General features: G+C 54.6%; 1 protein-coding gene across 17 annotated transcripts in view; it reads right to left on the minus strand.

Annotated features, from left to right (window-relative positions):
• The window catches only part of ZMIZ1 (zinc finger MIZ-type containing 1), a 244,059-nt gene that overhangs the window by 176,375 nt on the left and 49,412 nt on the right, over positions 1–18,272 (minus strand). For all 17 annotated transcript variants that reach the window (XM_074001695.1, XM_045400016.3, XM_045400015.3 and 14 more), the window contains one exon: positions 17,856–17,965. The gene's annotated coding sequence lies outside the window, so the exon portion shown is untranslated. The remainder of the gene's footprint in view (positions 1–17,855; positions 17,966–18,272) is intronic.

Raw genomic sequence — 18,272 nt, forward strand, 5'->3', positions numbered from 1 at the left:
CCTGAAGCCAGATCGGTTTACCACAGTCAGTTGGGTCCAGGACCGCACAGCTGTGAGTTATAAATGTCCCTGTCAGAGCCTGGGCTGAGAGGCCCTGCTGCCAGCAGAGGCACCAGGGCCCACAATGCCCACGCTGGGAGCCCCCCCAGCCAAGGGCCCGTCCTCTCGGAGGTCCTCCCCCAGGGTCCAGCCCTCATGACCTCTGGGCTCTCCGGCCTCCTCTTGGAGAGAGATGGGTCTAGTACAGCCTTCCACTGCTCACCCCTTGCCCTTCCAGGTGCAAATCTTGTGGTCCCAGTTACCAGGAGAGCTCCCAGAGGGCTGGGACCATTCTGGGTCTGCACCCGGCAGGAACCTGAAGCTTGGCGCACAGCCAGTCACTCAACGACCGCTATAGGGGTGACTGTTCCAACTCACCAGCCTGCTTCCCACGGCCCCACCCGCCACTGCCTGCCCACCAGGGCACACACCGAGGGGGAGTGGGAAGGGAGAGGGGCCCGGCCTGCCACACCTGGTCCGTGGTGAGTGGGGGCAGCAGGGCTGGTCACCAAGTCTCTGGGCACAGGGCTCTGTGTCCTGCATATTCAGGGAAGACTCCTTCAGAGACCTTCCGTGAGGGACCAATTTTCCTTTGTCTGCCCCCTCAGGGCTCCCTCCATCTGGGGTGTGAAGTGTAGACCACAGCTCAGAGGCCAGCCTGCACATAACACCGCTGTCCACAGGGTGAGAAGACAGGTCCCTGGGACCCCAAGGCTGGGCCATCCTGTGAGGGCCACCGAGGTGGGCAGCACAGGGCTGGGCCACAGAAATACAATCACAGTAACAGAAACAATCAGGAATGGCTCAGGCTGCAGGGCCTGAGGCTTATACAATTTTGGAGGCCCTGTTTTAAAAATGATTTCAAATTACAAATATATATTTAGAATCAGAAAAGAAATCACAACAAATTTCTAGAATCTTAGGAATTCATGCCCCTTTCTCATGAGGCCCCTGTTTTATCAGTTTACCAGAAATACTTATATAGAAATGTTCCTGTTTGCAAACTGCTGCCCCTCCCACCTAGAACACTCTATAGCTCCCAGCAATTCCCAGGCTTCACCAAGGCTGTGCACGGGAGAGGCCAGGATGCCTCATCTTCATGTGCTTCCCTGTAAGCCTCCCTCTAACCATAGTAAGAGTGATGAAATGGATAGTGATATTTAACCTTTAGCTGTACTGTTCTAAGCACTTTATGTAAATTAATCCATTTAATCTTACCACAACCTATGAGGTAGGTATTGTACCCATTTTTAACAGATGAGGAAACAGAGAGGTTAAGAAACCAGTCCAAGGTCACACAACCAAGATGTGAAGCCAGACAGCCTGGCACGGATGCCATTGCCAGCCCTTCACCACTTCTCTCCACCTCCCTCAAGAGGCCAGAAGGGTCTCCTTCCCTGAGAGGATTCAATAGCAGCAGCAACCTAGGGCTGACACTGAGTAGGCCCCCTTCTGATGAAATCATGCATTCATTCTACACAGACGCACTGAGCACTCAGCACGTCCCAACATCTCGGCAGGAAACAGAAGCCTCCTGCTTACCTCACTCTGCTCAAGGCAGGGCTGGGATCCTCCCCACGGGCAGAAGTGGGCACCGTCTTGACTTCCTGGGACAGGCTGGGGAAGCCTAGAGAAGGGCTGGGCCTGCCCCAAGGAGACCCTGGAGGGTTGGGAGAGGGGGAAGGTTTGCCAAAGGTCACATGGCCTGTTGTCCAATTCTCTCATTTTACGGATAAGAAAAGGTGGCCTGGAGAGGAGTGACTTCCTGAGGGTCCCCTGAGAGTGGTGACCCTATATGAGTTCTGAGACTATCCTTCTGGAGGGGCGGGGCAGGTCCTGGAGGGCTGGGGTGGCCAAGGCCAGGCCTGGGGGAGGAGGCAGGTGCCTTTTGGCCCCTAGGAGCAGTGCCTTTGTCTTCTCTCTTTGTTTTCCATCTGCCCTCAGCCCCAGTGGCCTTCCAGGCTTCCCCTGATTGTGTACAGGGTGATAAAGGGGCTGATGAGCGGGAGATCTCTGGCGGCACAGACACAGCGGCGGCCGAGGGGGCCCCTGGAACTGGGCTCACTGCCGGCTGTACTGAGTCTTGCTCTGAGGGACACTTTGCACATGACTCTCAGAACGCTTTCAGCACAACTGTCTCCATCTTACAGAGGAGACTGAAGCTCCGGGAGGCAGCAGCCAGGCCTGGAACCCTGGTCCTTGGACCCCAAAGCCTTGGGGATCTCCAGTGGGCCACACTGACCCTGACCCTTAGCTCTCTGGCCACCCAGACAACACCTGGTCTTGTCAAAGCTGTTATCCCTTTAACTTGGGAACTGGGCATTTTCAGATTGGCCAGGAAGAAAGAGAGCAGGGGCCAGTGAGTGTCTCACCTTGCAATGTCAGGGAAAACAGGTGCTCCGCATGCCCATGTGAAATGACACACTCGCAACTGGTGGCTTGGTGGGAAATGGGGTAGCATCCAACCTCCTGGCCTCCCCCAACAGAGTCCCAGTGAAACTACCTCTGGGGGAACAAATGACTGCTCTCTTGTGGGCTACTTCTGACCAACTGCAGGGCTGGGAAGAGAAGGGCACAATATTAGGGCACCTTCTGCCCAGTCATGGGATGGGGCAGTGGTGGCTGCAGACCTGGCCCACCCTGCCCCAGGTCACTGCTGACCCTGACCTCAACTGCCTGGCCTTCTGACCTGGTCTTCTCAGACCCTCCTCAAGTTATCAAATAACCCACCCTCAGTTATTAGGTACTGTAAGCCGTGTCCATGTTCCATCTTAATTCTTTATGTACTTAAAAATGTATTGACCAGGTGCAGTGACTCATGCCTGTAATCCTAGCACTTTGGGAGGCCAAGGCGGGCAGATCACCTGAGGTCAGGAGTTCGAGACCAGCCTGACCAACATGGTGAAACCACTTCTCTATTAAAAATACAAAATTAGCTGGGTGTGGTGGCGCATGCCTGTCACACCACCTATTCAGGAGGCTGGGACAGGAAAATCACTTGAACCTGGGAGGTGGAGGTTGCAGTGAGCCAAGATAGCACCAGCCTGGGCAACAAGAGCGAAACTCCATCTCAAAAACAAAAACAAACAAATAAACAAAACAGTATTTAACTAAATAACTTTAAACCAATTACTTTCTTTTTTACTTAGCCTCATCAAAAGCACTATGATCTGTGAAATCATGGGTTTGATGTACTAATTATATTTTTTTCCTTAGTTATGTGAAGATACATAATGTTAAAATTTGAAATTCACATGTGTCCGGATAGCCCACAGAGTGCAAGGCCAGTCCCGGGGAAGTCTCGATCCAGGCTGGGAGAAAGCCTTGCTAAGTGTGGTCAGGGTGCCATGGAGCAGAGCCCAGGGCTGCCCAGGGCTTCCCAGGGAAGTAGAAGGAGGTGGAGGTTTTCAGAAGGGTACACAGAGGGTTCAGTTTGGGCCATGGGCTAAGTGCCCGTTTCCTCCGCATGGGTTGGAGTTCGGTCCTCATGGTTCTTCAGCAGCAGATGCAGCCACCTCCCTGCAAATTCCTCCTGACAATAGTATACTACAGTGGGATGGGCACTCGAGTCCAGTCTAGAATAGCAGTCTGACTCTGTCCCTGGTCACTGTTTTGCTGGGAGGTGCTAGGCCTCTCTCGGTCTCAGTTTCTCCATCTATACGGAAGCAGTGAGTGAGCCAGAGGTTACCTCCCAGCTTCACCAATCAGACTGCAGCACCTTCCAGCTACCCTGCCCCAGGCCCCAGTGGCGTATGGTGCTCCTGGTGACCCTGGGCTTCATATAGGCCCTTGAACCCCCCAGGTGGGTCTCCCTTGACTCCTTCCTCCCATATCTGATCAGGGGCCTCAAGTGGTGTCTGGGGTGCAAATGGGAGACAGGGCCATCCTGTGTGACAGCTATAAAATCCGATAATCAGCTAATCACCAGCAAATTAGCATCCCATCTTTACATAGAACAAATATAGTATTTACGTAAAAGTTGTTAGGAGTTTCTCTCTTTTTAATTAGCAGAAATAAATGCAAAATGAATGGTAATTAGGCAGCTGATGGATTCGGTAGTACAATTATGCCTGCGGCAGTGCCCCAGTCCTTAAACACTGCATGCTCCGAGGAATCAGAGGAGCCTATTTATATGATTTATTTATAAAACAAAGTTAACAGGAACAGAGGGGCGAGGTCTGGGCACTGCTGGAGGAGGGGTCTTGGCTGCAGAGGCAAGGCCCTGGGAAGAGAGGGAGCTTCAGTGCCCAAGGAATATGGGGAGGAGGTTGCTTAGTGTTGAGCTATGAAAATGCACTACCAAGGCCCCCATGTGTCTATTTCAGGCCAGGCATGCGTTGCTGGGAATGGCCTCCCTGGCAGGAAGCAGGCTAGGGCGGTGTGAGGGGCTGGGAGCAGCTGTTTTTATACTCTTGTCTCTTTCTCTTCCCTGGTCCCTACTTCTCTCTTCTTTGCTGGCCCTATACTTTCACTGAGCACTTCTCTGTACCCCTGAGGTGCAGATGGAAGGGAATATTCTTCCTTTCCTCCCTGAACTCGGGAGAAACCAGATCCAGGAATAATGGAGGCCAACACAGTGGGAATAATTTCCAGACCAGCAGAGCACCCAATGCTGTGAGAGTACACAGGCAGGAGCCCAGAGGAAGCAGTCCCCAGGAAGAGGCACAAATTGGGTTTTGAAGGATGCACAGGAGTTTTCTGAGAAGGTGGGAAGTAGCCAAAGGACCTGCATGTGAAAAGGCAGGGAGGCAGGAAACAGCATCATGTGACTGCAGGAAAAGAGTGTACCGGAGGTGGGCGCTGGAGAAGCAAGCAGGGTCTTGGATGCCATTCTAAGGGCTTGGACGTTATCCTAGAAGCTGTGGAAAGGTCTGAATCAAGGAAGTGGACAGCCTCTTTCCACCAACAGTTCTTGTCTTAGCTTCCCCTCCCCCACCCCAGAGCCAGCGAGGGGGCCAGGTCGACAGGCCATTAAGAGGCAGCTGGTCCAGCTCATCGGAGCAGGAGGCTAACCTGATTACAGGGACAGGAGGTCTGTCTGCGTGGGAGGGAAGGAGGAAGGGAGAAAAAAGGGAAGTGGGGCCTGCTGAGCCACCCCTGGGTGTCCGAGGTGAGGGGCCTGTCTTCCCTAGGACATGGTCCCTGGCCCTGCCCCCACCCCACTGCCTTACCAAGCCTGAGGGAGGGGAGAGAGCACTGTCTGTGGGGCCTCATCGCCTTCTTCCAGACCCAAACTCCAGCTCACCACTGCTTTGTGCTGTGACCTTGAAGAGCCATTTCCAATTCTGGGCCACACATTCTAGTCTCCAAAACAAAGGCTTGAATTAGAATAGGGGAGGAGGCAGCAGATTTGGCCCCCAGTCCCATCCCATGTAGTATACTTTTACGGGCATGGGTTGTCCAAACTTTTAGGAATTTAGGTGGGGCAGGCACTCTCCAGAATGCCACAGTCCTTGCTGCTCCCTCCTGCCTCACTCCAGCCCAACACACAGGCTTGTGTGGTATGCTGCAGGCAGCAGCTGAGTGGAGACACCTGCACGAGGACCTGGGCTCACACAGAAAGCCAGGTCAAAAAGGCTGGTGATGAGAGTAGTTTCCCTGCCATGTATTACCCTTGCAGGAGGAGACATGGGAGCCGCTCCTGCATTCAAGACTTGGAGTGGACAAGCAGCCCTTCCGTCTCTCCAGTGACTACCCTGACTCAGTCTGCCGGCCTCTAAATGGGAACAATATTACCTGCCCACCCAAACCCCAGGGTCATAAGAAAGCTCAGAGAAGCCCGTGCACGTGGCAGTGATCTGAAAGTCAAAGCCCTGGGTAGTGGTTTAACCGTGACTTTGAACACTGCAGGTTCTGAAGGATTTCACAAAGGGAATTTTTGCACTCCCCAGCGCAGACAGCTCTCAAACCTCCGAAGCCTCCCTTTAAAACAGCAGTGCTCAAAGGTCTTTCAGCAGCCCCAGCAAGGTCTAGAAATGGTGTCTGAGCTGCTATCTGCCATCACTCTCAGGAACTCGCTCTGAACTTGTAAGGGAAGACAAAGATCACACCGCACCACTTCTCTGCTCTGTAAGTTGCGCTCCTGCCTTTGGCCAAAATCAATACAAATCTCCACTATGATTGTTCCACCAGAATAGGGCCGGGCCCTTGCGAGGACATTCCCGCCCTGGCCGGCACGGAAGATCTCCCTTTATCACACGACTTCAGCCCCAACTCAGGGGGCAGTGGAGTATGGGGTGGGGGTGGGGTCCTGAATGAGGGGGACAACACAGGGGAGAAGCAGAAGGGGCCATGCAGAGCTGCTCTAAGTGCCTCTCCAAAGACAAGCCTGGTGCTATTCATCAACTGGTTTTCAGGGCTGTGAGAAATCAATGGCATTTGTGCTGCAAACTCATCATTAGGACAGGAAAAACTCTGCAATGGAATTGATTTGTTTAAATATAATAACACAATTTAACAGAGAACTGTGGGGGTGGGGAAGGGACCGAGGCAAACAAAACAGGCAAGACAGCTCAGAGAACAGGGAGATGAACTCCCTGAGAAACCTTCCGGTGTGGCTGCTGAGCCCCAGTGCCACCCCCACCTGTCCCCAAGCCCCTGCCACTGAGGAAGCCAGAGTGGGCATGTGCTGTTCCCCTGCACAAAGCAGCTCAGAACTGGTCTCAGAAATGTCCTCAATGGGCTGTGGATGGGCCCAGAGGCCTGGCTGGTCATTGCTGCATTGTTCTTGGAGATGACTTTGCTTGGTGAATATCAGTTCAACCCAACAAATTCTTATTAGGCATCCACTGTGGTCCAAGCACCTGTGCAGGGCTGTAAGGGACACAGGAAGAACTCCTGGCCATAGCCTGAAGGCATTCCATGGTGATGGGGTGGATTAGGCCAGAATGCGAGGCTAGGGCAGGCTGGCTTCCTGAGGTCTCAGGAGATGTCAGAGGTGGGGGTACGGTGGGATGCCAGGGCAGGAGGAAGACAAAGAGAGAACAGTCCGGGCAAAAATGCAAGGACCCTTCAAAGAACTAAGAGGGCCCTATTTGGAAGACAGTGCTCATTTCATAGATATTGTACCTGCCTGATGATGACTGATGGGAGCTCACTTTATTGACCCTTAAAATGTTCTGGGGCCCTGCGAACACTTTATAAGTGTCACTTCATTGAATCCCACTATCCTGTGAAGGAGGGAACATTAATACCCACATTTCACAAATGATGTCATTGAAGCACCGAGAGGTTAAGTGACTGCCCAAGGTCACACGGTTAGTCAGTGACGGAGCCAGAATCGGACCCTCATATTATGAACCCAGCGCCTATGCACCAACCATGACACTTTCCTGCCATCACCGGACTTTGGCCAATGTGCTGGGGAGACAGATAACTCCTGCCCTCTGGGAGCTGGGGCATGAGATCCACTGGGCAACTGCATGGCGGCAGCTCAAGGGGGAGTCTGAGGAGGGCACGGAGGGGGCACTGCATCCATTTGGCACCTGGCTGCAGCTCTGCTGCAGGCTCAGCCCTGCATACTGGGTAGCGTTGGAGTGTTGACTGGACAGCGCTCGGCCTGGCACTCAGGGTGTCCCCAGACCCTTCACATGACCTTGGAGTCGGAGGGTGGAGGGCAGGCTGATATCAGAGAAGGCCTGGGTAGCTCTGGGCAGTCTTTCTGAGCTCAGGAAGGGCCTTAATGTCAGCCTCAAAATTCTGACTTTATGCATGGTGATGGGGGAAGCCAGAGACAGCTGGGAAGGGCTCAGGGATTCAGAAGCAGGAAGATGGTCCCCAGCAGGGCTGGGATGGTGAGAGGGTCACAGATCCAGAGACGGCGAAGGGGGCCTAATCGACTGCTGGAGGTGGGGGTCAGGGAAAGTGAGGTGTCAAGGATGACCCAGACTTCTCCCCGCAGCCCTCTGGGGGCTTGGAGGCCCAGCTTTGCTGAGCCAGCAGCTGCCTGCATCAATATGAATTGACCCAGAGCCCAGGGAGCACTGCACCCCTCCCCCAGGAAGCCCTGACTTGGGGGAGGGTACTGCAGGCCAGCAGGCCACCACCAACTCCGCTCTGTCCGCCTGCTGACCTTTCTCTTTTGTCAGCAGTGCACTCCATCAATGCACCGGAAGGGCCAGTGCGATCCCTCCCAACTGCCCAGGCCAGGGCTGGGGGCAGGGGCTCGCTCTGCCCTCCCTCTTTCAAGGAAGAGGTTTTCTGAACGTCTCTGGAAAGCTGGGAGCAAAGCCACCAAAGCCCTCAGTGCAAATGGAGAGACTGAAGCCTGGTGAGGGGCAGCTCAGAGTCCACCAGACAACTGCAGTCACAGCCTTGAGCAAAGAGCCCACCAGGCATGAGTCATGCCCCTCCTGCTGGCAGAGGGGAGGGAAGAGAGGAAGCCGGAGAGGAGACTGGAGCCAGGCCTTGGGGGATGGGCAGGCACAATCTGGCTGGGGGAGGGGTCTATAAGTTGTGGAAAGGGGCCAAGCAACTGCACCAGCAAGCCTCTGAGCCAAGGAGAGGATCCTGTGGGCTTTGGAGTGGGGCCAGTGGACGCAGGCCTTGGGTGGTCAACCATCCTGGTTTGCCCACAAGTGACAGGTTTCTGGGACACGGAACTTTCCATGCTAGAACCAGGACGGTCCCAGGCAATCTGGATGGCCACCCTAGTGGGGTGATGCTGAACTCTGGTTTTCAGTTCAACCGCTCTCTTCGTCTCAGTTTCCTCATCTGGAACGTAGAGCTTATAACAGCACCTTCTATATGGTTGCTGGGAGGTGGGGGAGAGTGACATTAAATAATGTATGTAAAGTGCTTAGCATCCGGCACAGCATCTGATAAAAATCATTAAACAAACGGCAGGTGGCCACTGTTACTACTCCCAACTGCTAGACTATTCTTACTATGAGTACCAGCTAACACATACCAAGTGCTTGCCCTGCACCAGACTTTCTAAGTACCGTGCATATATTGCTAATCTAATCCTTACAATACTTAACGGGGAAGGAAGTATTATCATCCCCATTTTCAGACGAGGAAATTCAGCTGTGGATGGGTTAAGCATGCCCAGGCTCTCACGCCTGCCAAGCACAGAGCCCTGAAAACCACTTCTTTTTCCACTGGAATGACCCCAAAGCCCGGGTAATGTAGGCCAATGTCAAAATGGTTCTGGTCACACTGACCCAGGGCAAGAAATGAACAAACATGCAGGCCACTCTGGAGGGGCCCTGGGGATGGGCAAGCATCCCCTGTTTTCAGGGAGACTGAGTCCCTAATCCTCAGCCTGGGTCTTCAAGACCTTCCCCTTCTAGTCCAATCAATCTAATTTATCTGGGTTCTAGGGTCTATTTACACAGCAAGAGAAAGGAACGCCTCACGATGTGCACACACCTCCTCCTGGCCCCAGGGACTCCACTCTTGATCAGGTATGTTTAGGTCAGATTCATGCCCATTTCCGAGATGAGAAGAGAGAGGCTTGGAAATGTGCTATGGTATGGTGCAGGGAGAGTGAGTATTAGAAAACTCCAAGGAGGGGCAGAGGCCCCTCTCTTAGAGCCCAGGGGAAACTCTGGCAGCTCAAAGAAGGCACCCAAGCACCCAGGGGTGGAGTAGTCAACCTGGACAGGTACTGCACCCAGGGAGAAAAGGGGGAGGGAGACTTGAGGCAGGAGCCCATCACCCTGCTACCTGGAGGGGAGGGAGGTCTTGCAGAGATCCCTCTTCAGACTTGGAAGCTAAGCATGCAATGCCTCCTGCCCCAATCCCTAGGAAGTTCTCAGCACAAGGAACTGCATGCTTGCAAAGCAATTAGCTTCCAGCACCCAGAAAAAAGGTCGCTGAGGGTGCAGGCAGGCACTGGCTGAGCAGGGGCCCTGGGTAGCTGGGCCCAGTTATTTTTAGCATCTCAATTCAAGAGGGAGGAGGCCCTCCTTCCCACCAGGTAAATGTCAGCGCCACTGGCAGCCACGGCCAATTAAAGCAGCTGGAGCCAAAGAGGGAAGACAGAGACTGGTGGCCTCTCCTGCTGGCCCCCAGCAGCTCCTGCAAAGGGCCTGCTCCCAACTCACCTGCCTCATGGCCCTGAACAGGAAACACTGGCTCAGTCCAAAAAGCCGGACCAGGGGCCTGACTGGAGTCCTGGCTGGGCCGTGTGACCCTGGTCAAGTCTCATGCCTTCTCTTTTCTGACTCTAGTTCCCTCTCTGGAAAACGCCACCGCCCCGCTCCGCCCACTTGATGTTATGAGGGTGACATGAGTCAGGGGTTGTGAGGATAAGAGAAGCTTGCCACCCCCTGCTGTGGGGCGGCTGCTTTATTATTCCAGAAAAGAATGGACTTCCCGAGCAGGAACCTGGGCCGTCCCGAGCTGACGGGGCCTGAGCTGGCCGCTGTACAAACTGCTGGGGGGATTTGCGCAATCCCAGAAACTTGGAATCCAAGAAGCCCATGGCTGGCGCTCTGCTGATAGGAGAGGCATGAGAGAGAGGCCGCTGCAGGTCAGTGGAGGCTCTGCAAACACAGACCGGGCCGAGCCCAAGGCTACGGGGAGGGGCCACACCTGGAGAGGGACCCAGGCACCCAGAGTGCCGGCAGCAGGCCTGGCACTGGCATGGCATTTCCTCTGCATCAGGGTATCAGCCGGCTACAGCCTTGGGAAGGAATACTGTCCCCTCCCTGTCCCCAGCAGGAGGGAAAAGGCAGAAGGAGGAAGGAGGGAGTTGGTCACAGAAAGAGAGGGGAGGCACATCTTTCATTTTCTCTTGGGACCCAGATCCTTAGTACATAGTGGGGGCTGCCCTAGGGACCTAATCCCTCATCCTCCCAGGCTGGTCCAGCCTGGCAAACCCCAGAAATCTTAGGTCAGCTCTCCTCCACCGGGCAGAAGCCTTGGGTCCAGCAGCAGCCTTCTGGGCCAGCTGTCCCCCAAGGTGCTGGGGAAACCCATACTTCCCTCAGCTCAGATCCCCCGCACCAGTTCACAGCCTCCAGAAGCGGATTCTTCCACTGAGGCACTTCCCTGCTGTGGCTCCCCAGGTGCCTGAAGCTCAGAGGAGATGCAAGGGAAACTGAGGCACAAAAGTGGGGCAGTGACCTACTCAGAGGCATTTAGCAAGCTAGAAGCAAAATATAACCTTCCTCCTTCTGCCGTCTCCAACCCCCCGGGGGTATCTCCAGCCTCATTTCTTTCGCTGCTGCGCAGTCCCAGCCTCCACAAAGCCCCCATTATCTGCCCCAGTGTGGCTGCTGCAGGGTCTTGGCCCAGCTGTTCCCTTTGCGTGGAATGCTTTCAGTTTGGCTCATAGTCTGGTCATTCTTTGGGGCTCAGCTGGCAACTCACCTCCTCCAGGAAGCTCTCCCTGACCTCTGAGGCCTTCAGAGTCCGTAGACCCTGGCCCTAGGTAATGCCATGCTGTGGTCAGCGGCCTCCCAGACGGTGAGCCGGCTGGACACTCTGCTGAGCCTTGGCAGAGGAGGCTGATGAGGGAAAGGGCAGCCCCTGGTTTCCTGAGTCCACTTTCCTTCCTCACCCTCTTGCCCCTTGTAAGCCTCACACTAGGCCCTGACTCTGAGGCATTGCCCCTAGCCCTGACCATTGGGCCTGCAAATCCCGGCCTCGCTGGGGCTCTCTGGCTAAATGGATGACAGGGTAAGCCCTCGCTCACGGTGACAAACCTCTCACAGCTGGAGGCGGAACACAAATGCGGCTCCACGGAGCCAGGTCTGCGGGTTCCCGCGCAGCTCTCAGTCCCAGTTCTGGTGGCTCTCCACAGGTCCCCAGAGCTTCCTTGGCCCCTCGGGGTCGGTCCTGCCTTTCTGCAGATAGAAGGCTCCTATCGCTGCTGCTGCTGGTTCCTGCCCCAGCCAGCCTCTGCACCCCCCATGTAGCCTACACGGTTTAGGGTGGCTCTGCTTGCAGGCTGAGGCCAGCCCTCCTAGCTCTCACAAAGGAGCTGCCACTGCCCTACAGTTTCTTTTGGCTCCCCACTCCCTGCAGGTTCATGGCCAAACTCTGTGGCCTAGCATTCAAGGCCCTCAGGGGCTGCCTCAGCTATGGCTGACTCAATCTTCCTCCCCAGCTGGACTGCCCTGACCCATGCCACCAAGTTGTGCAGGGACCCCAGGAAGACCCTACTCTTCCACTCTATAGGAACCCCATTCCCCTTCCCCCTCCACCAGGCAGTCTTCTCTGGCTGCCGCCTACAGCATGAGGAAAGAGCTGCACCTACCTAGCAACCCTGCACTGGAGACTGTGACCTCTACTCAGACCTCCGCACCTGGGGCTGTGTTCTCCCAGCTCAACTGCAGATTCACTGTTGGATACCAGGGTCTAGCACAGTGCGGGAGCACAAGGAAGTGTTCAACCCCAAGCTGGCTGATGAAGAGAATGGATCATCCAGCAAACATGCAAGTACCTATGACAGGCAGTTTACACATATTATGGTGTCAGATAAAACTGGGCTGAGTCCTAGCTCCACTAAAACCTGTGTGACCTTGGCTAAGTTTCTTAACCTCTCTGTGCTTTGAGTTTTCTCATTTGTACAACAGGATAGTACCACCTTCAATGGGTTGTTGACACCCTTGAAGACTGTAGTTTGTAATCCCTGACCCATCCCAATCCTCTGGTTTTACAGACCAATAAACGGCTGCTCAGAGAGGGGCAGCAACTTGTCCAAGGTCACACAGCAGTTCTGTGATGGGACTGAGGCTTGAATACAAGTCCTGCTCAGAGGGCCCAACAGGACAGCAGTCCTACCCAGGTGACCCAGAGGGGCATCCTACCTTGGGCAGGAAGCAATGAGCTGCAAATGATTCCCAGCTCTAGGCTGGGGTGGGGGTTGTGGAGTCATAGCAGGCTGCAGAGGCTGGGGTGGAGGGTCTGGGCTGCAGGCCACAGATTCCACGCAGTGGGAGGAGAGGTGTGCATTCTCAGCTGGCGCTGAAGATTGACAGGCATGCCATATGTGGACCCTGGAATCCCAGCTCCGTGTGGCCATGGGCTGGGCCCTGGCCAGGCCTGCTGTGAGCTGGGCTTGGCATTCAAGGTCTTCACGGCCAGCCCCAAACCACCTATGTAACCCTGGAAGTCTGCTGACTGACAACTTAGGGTGTGCATGCTGGCAGCCTAAAGCCGCACACCAGGGGTTGGAGGGGCTGGCGAGGAGAGTGCAGCCTTCGCCCCAGGTGGCTGCCCACAGAGCTCTGAGCAACAGCTGTTTGGGATTGCCTCATATGAAACCCAAATCCAGCCCAACCCCAATCCCTGATCTCCCTCTTCACGTTTTCTTAAAAGACCACACAACCATGCAGCTCCGTGGAGGGAAACCCTCCTGTGTGGCCACAGCCCTGGAGTCCACCCCCAACTCACTCCCGCTGCTGCCACCTCCACTCTACATGCTAGAAAGTGCCAGAAAGCACTAACCACGCTCCAGGTACGGCTGTGAGAGTGCCCATGGCTTACTTCGTTGAATCCCTCACAACTAGAGAGATATTCTCCCCATTTTTATAGGTGAGTAAATGGGGCACAGAGAGGTGAAGTTCACTAATGAGAAGCCACAAAGAAAGGGGTAGCAGAACTGGAAAACCTCCACGCCTCAGCCCAGTCGCCTGCCGCAGTCCGCCAGCATCCTCCACACTCATCCACCAAGAGTGTTCTGAGTGTCTTTCGTGAACTGCCAGCCATATGGAACAGTTTGTCATGCCCCTGACGCGACACCCCTCTCATCCGGCCAGCCTTTGCCCGCAGTTGCAGCCCAGGCCAGCTAGGGCCTTCTCACCTCCGCCCCAGACTTCGGAGCCATGTACACCTGGCTCTAGCCTGCTGAGCAACGTGAACTGGGCCACATCACTTGTGGGGAAAAGCAGGGCTGGGCGCGTGTCTACTCTAGCTGGCTGGACCTCCGTGCTCTGCCAGACCCTCTTCAGCAACCCACACACCTCTCCTAGGCCAGGGGCTGGAGCTTTCTACCAAAAGGGAAAAGCCAGTCTTCTCAAATGCTGCGAGATGAGGCGGCCGAGGGTGGAGCCTAGGTACCACTCTCTGCTGCCACTGTCTACACCCCTGCCCGATGTGGGTCTGACTTCAGCCTAGGAACTTAGGGTGGTTGTACCTCTGAGCCTCTGTTTTCCTATCTAGCAAATGGGAATAGGGCCTTTCAAGAGTTCTCAAGGGTGTGATGGGTGTGAAAGGGCTTTGCACACGGAAGAGAACTCTATAGTGCAAGAGGTCACGGCAGCTACTGAAGGTATCACAGAGCAAAGGCTGGAAGGAAGGAGCTGGGGGTCAAAGAAGTCTCCATGACATCTAACCTGCAGGAGTGAGTCTGCCAAGGAGAGATGGATGGGTAGGCAAGGGGCAGTCCAGACAGAAGGCTCTGCAAATAAAACACGGTAGACTCCCCATATCCTCCACTGCCCAGCCTGGTGGATTTGGAAAAGCACAAAACACCAGGCCACCAAGGTAGACAGGGGCAGCGCTGGAAGGTAAATGGGGCGGGGCAGGAGAGCCTTGAATACCACTACCTGACGGAAAGGGTTGCCGTTCCACCCTGGCCAAAGCTTCTGTCCTGGACTGCTTGGGATAAGCTAGATGCTGGCACCACTGACCCTCCTCTGCAGGCAGGAGGGTACCATCGCTCACTGGCAGATGAGGCTTATGGAGATGAGGAGGACTTACCCAAGGTCGTCAGGCTGGTAAGTAACTGGTGGCGCCTGCACTCGAACTCAGTTCTTGGCGCTAAACCCCACAACTGCTACACTTACTCAAGCAGCGTTGGCTTCATGGGCCGTCACACAGGGCTGCAAGCTTAGAAGGACCCTACTTTGCTGTCATCATCTTGAAATCCTTTATAATTCATGAACAAAGGGCTCTGCATTTTCATTTAGCATTGGACCACAGCTGAATTATTAGCTAGCCCTGATTCTAGGAGACTCTGATGGGTGTTGTTGGGTGCAGGTGCAGGTGCGAAGGGCCATGAGTAAACTCTCATTTTTCTGGGACTCTGGTGGAGTGGAGCCTTCTGCTGGGTCTTCCTTGGCCTTTGACATCAACCTAGCAAATTTCTCTTTCCAAGGCCCAGCTTAAATGTCACCTCCTGGGGATCCTTTCCGATTTTCTTCCATAGGGGAACCTACCACCTATGCCAGGCAGAACCCTGGCTCCCTGTGCTGTGGTCCCACACTCTGACCCTTTAGGAGGTCACAGAGCCTCCCAGTGGGTATGCAAACAGTGGCTACCTCTCCAAAGGCCTAGGACTCCTCCAGGCCTCTTGGGTACCCCAGAGCTTTCTGCTGGCCAAGTTTCCAGAAGACAATCCTAAGGATGCTTTACAAAGGAGTCGTGGAGAGGAAGTTACTAGTTCATGCTAGAAAGCAGACCCCAGAAAACAGCCTATCTTTCTACTTGCAAGAAAATGGCAGGTATGCCTGCAAATACTAGGTCAGAAATAAAGCCCAGATAATCCCAGAAGCCTCCTTGGGAACCCCCTCTAACATGGAGGGGCTCTCTGGGAAGGAGGGAGGGAAAGGAAAAGGAAATGTTGAATTGAGGAGGGTACAGTGTGGTTAATAAGCACCCAATCCTGGCTGTGCTACTTCCTGACTGAGTGGCCTGCCCTCTCTGAGCCTCAGTTTCCTCATTTGCAAAGTGGGTAATAAATGACCTATCCCTGAAGGGAGATCATGGGAGAAAAGAGCATAAATGTTCACATCTGATGACCTGGATCTGAAGCCCAGCTCCAACACGCATGAGCAGGTGTCCCTGAGAACCTCGCCTACATTTATTGTGCCTCGATTTCCTCATCTGGAAATTGCTCGGTAAGACCTTCTTCTCAGGCTTCTCAAGGGGATTTAGAGAACTCACGGAGGCAATGTGCCAGTCTTTTGGCAGGGAGCCAAATGTGGTTGCTGTACCAAAGCTGGGCACTGCAGGCTCCCAAATCCTCAGGAGTCAACAGGGAAGTGCAGGTGGGAAAGCAAGAGCAGGGATGACACAGACCCCCACCACCCTTGAGGAGGCAGGCAGGGTGGACTGTCGTGCCCATGATTCAGAGTACCAAGGCCCCAGGGGATGAGAAGCCTGGAGAGCAACAGCCCCAGCATCCCCACTCTGCCCGTAACTTATTTTCTTCTCATGAGACTACTAGCTTCAATTTGTTGAAGCCCTGCAGAGTGCCCAAAATTGCTCTCCACAATCTATACAGCAGCCTCTCGTCCTTGCGGCCACCGTATAGGAGGTGGACGGGGATGATTCCTGTTTCTAGATGGGGAATGAGGCCCAGAGAGGGCAAGGGCTTGTCCATGGTCGGTTGCATGGCTGGCCCTCAAGCCCCAACACCCTCCCCAACATACACACAAACAGAGCTCAGCTCAGCCTCGGCCCAGGCTGCCCAGAGCCTCCCAGGACCTGCTGGAAGCTTTTGCTGGTGCAGAGCTATCGACCTCTGAATTGCCTCTTCTTGTTGGAACGCACCCTGCATTGTGTGTGCGTGGATATGCAGCCCCGTGTGTGTGAGAATGCTGTGTGCTTGTGAGAGTTTGGGCTCGTGTATGTGTGTAGTTCCAACAGGAGTTTGTGAATATGTATGTGAGCATGCAAGTGCATGCAAGTGTTATCTGTGTGCACTTACGTGGCATGCAGAAGCGACGTCTATGTACACGTTTGTGAGGAAGTGCACATTTGCATGTCTGTATTATCTGTGCACTCACCACCATTCATGTCTGTATGTGCATGCACATCCTGCCAGGTTCTGCTCCATCTACTGCTTCTGTCTCCCCATACTGTAACTCACTTGGGGTCACCTCCCCAGAATTCTCCCCCCTAGCCTCTGAACCCTCTCCACACCACTGCTACGGGGCTTGCCACATCATCGGGATCTTTCTGTTTCTCCATGGAGCAGAGACTGGGACAGGCCCCTTTCCCTTGCACTGCAGTGGGTGCCTAATCCAGGAGTTGGCACACAGTGTTTAATACAAGCTTAGGAAAACAAACGTGAGGTGCAGAGGGAAAGAAAGCCTTATCCAGCCTACACACCCCTCCTCTAGAGGGCGCCCTGGCTGCCACCTCAGAGGTACCTGGAGACCAGGCCTGGTCCCTGCCGCATCACATCACATGTGATGTCATGACTGCAGACCCACGAGGAGCCTGTCACCTGGTAAGAGCCCCCCTCCCTTTTTCTTGAGTTGGGACAGGATCCGGCACTTCTGAAGACACCCATAATTGCCCAGATCCCCACCCCCAAGAAGAAGCTAGGAGCAAGGCCAGAGGCAGAGTAGGCCAGGGGGGCAGTGCCTGGCACACTGGAGCCACACAGACTTGGACTTGAACCCTAGGCTCAGCTAGGTGTGCCGCCTGGGGCAAGTTAACGTCCTGAGTGAGGTTCAGTTTTCTCACATGTACAATGCTGGTGATTACAGCATGCCCTCATAAGGCTGCTGTGATGCTGAAAGAAGTAACAACTCTACAGTACTTCGCACAGTACCCAGAATACAGCTAAGTGCTTGTTGGGTTAGAGGATATCATTACTGTTATTTCCATAGACTAGAGTAGAAAGCTGAGGCCCTCTAGAAGGAAAGGGCTACCCAAGGCTACACTGAGAGTTGGCCGCAGAATAAAATCCAATGTCTAGGTCCCAGGTCAGGACACTCACCACCCTCCTCTGTGTGGCTTCCTTTGAGAGGAAAAGGCCAGGGAACAAATAAAGACTGAGAAAGAAGCCCCACCCCTCCCCAGCCCTCTGGACCCCTGAAACAGCACCATGCACTCTGGGTGGCCCGTACTCCCTGTCTGCCCCACATCAGCAGGTGCATAGCACCAGAGGGCCAGCCCATCTTACTCACCTGCTCAGGCCTCCGCCGAAGGACCAGGACTCAAGTCTGCTGAGAGTGTCTGGAGGACGAGGCAGCAGCCCCAGCAGCAGTACGAAATCAGAATACAGCTGCCGTGAGTCCTGTGGGAGACAAGAAACGGGACAGTGAGCTCCACGCTCTGACCCTGCGGGCAGCCCCTCACCCACATCACGGACCTCTAGGTCCTTGCAGCCATCTCCTGGAAGATGGAACTGGCCCACCAACATGGAGCTACCCTAGACACTGGATACCGCCCCGCCACTGCCAAATAAAGGTCGCAGCTCCTGAATGGCACATTCGAAGCCCCAGCTCCGGCCAGGCAGCCCTGCAGCCCTGAAAGCCACAGACCACAGCAGCAGCCAAACCTGCCCGCCCACCACTGGGTTCCAGTCAGCCCAGCCTCCCAGA

This window comes from Macaca fascicularis, chromosome 9, assembly GCF_037993035.2.
Source record: "Macaca fascicularis isolate 582-1 chromosome 9, T2T-MFA8v1.1".
Classification (NCBI taxonomy): Eukaryota; Metazoa; Chordata; class Mammalia; order Primates; family Cercopithecidae; genus Macaca; species Macaca fascicularis.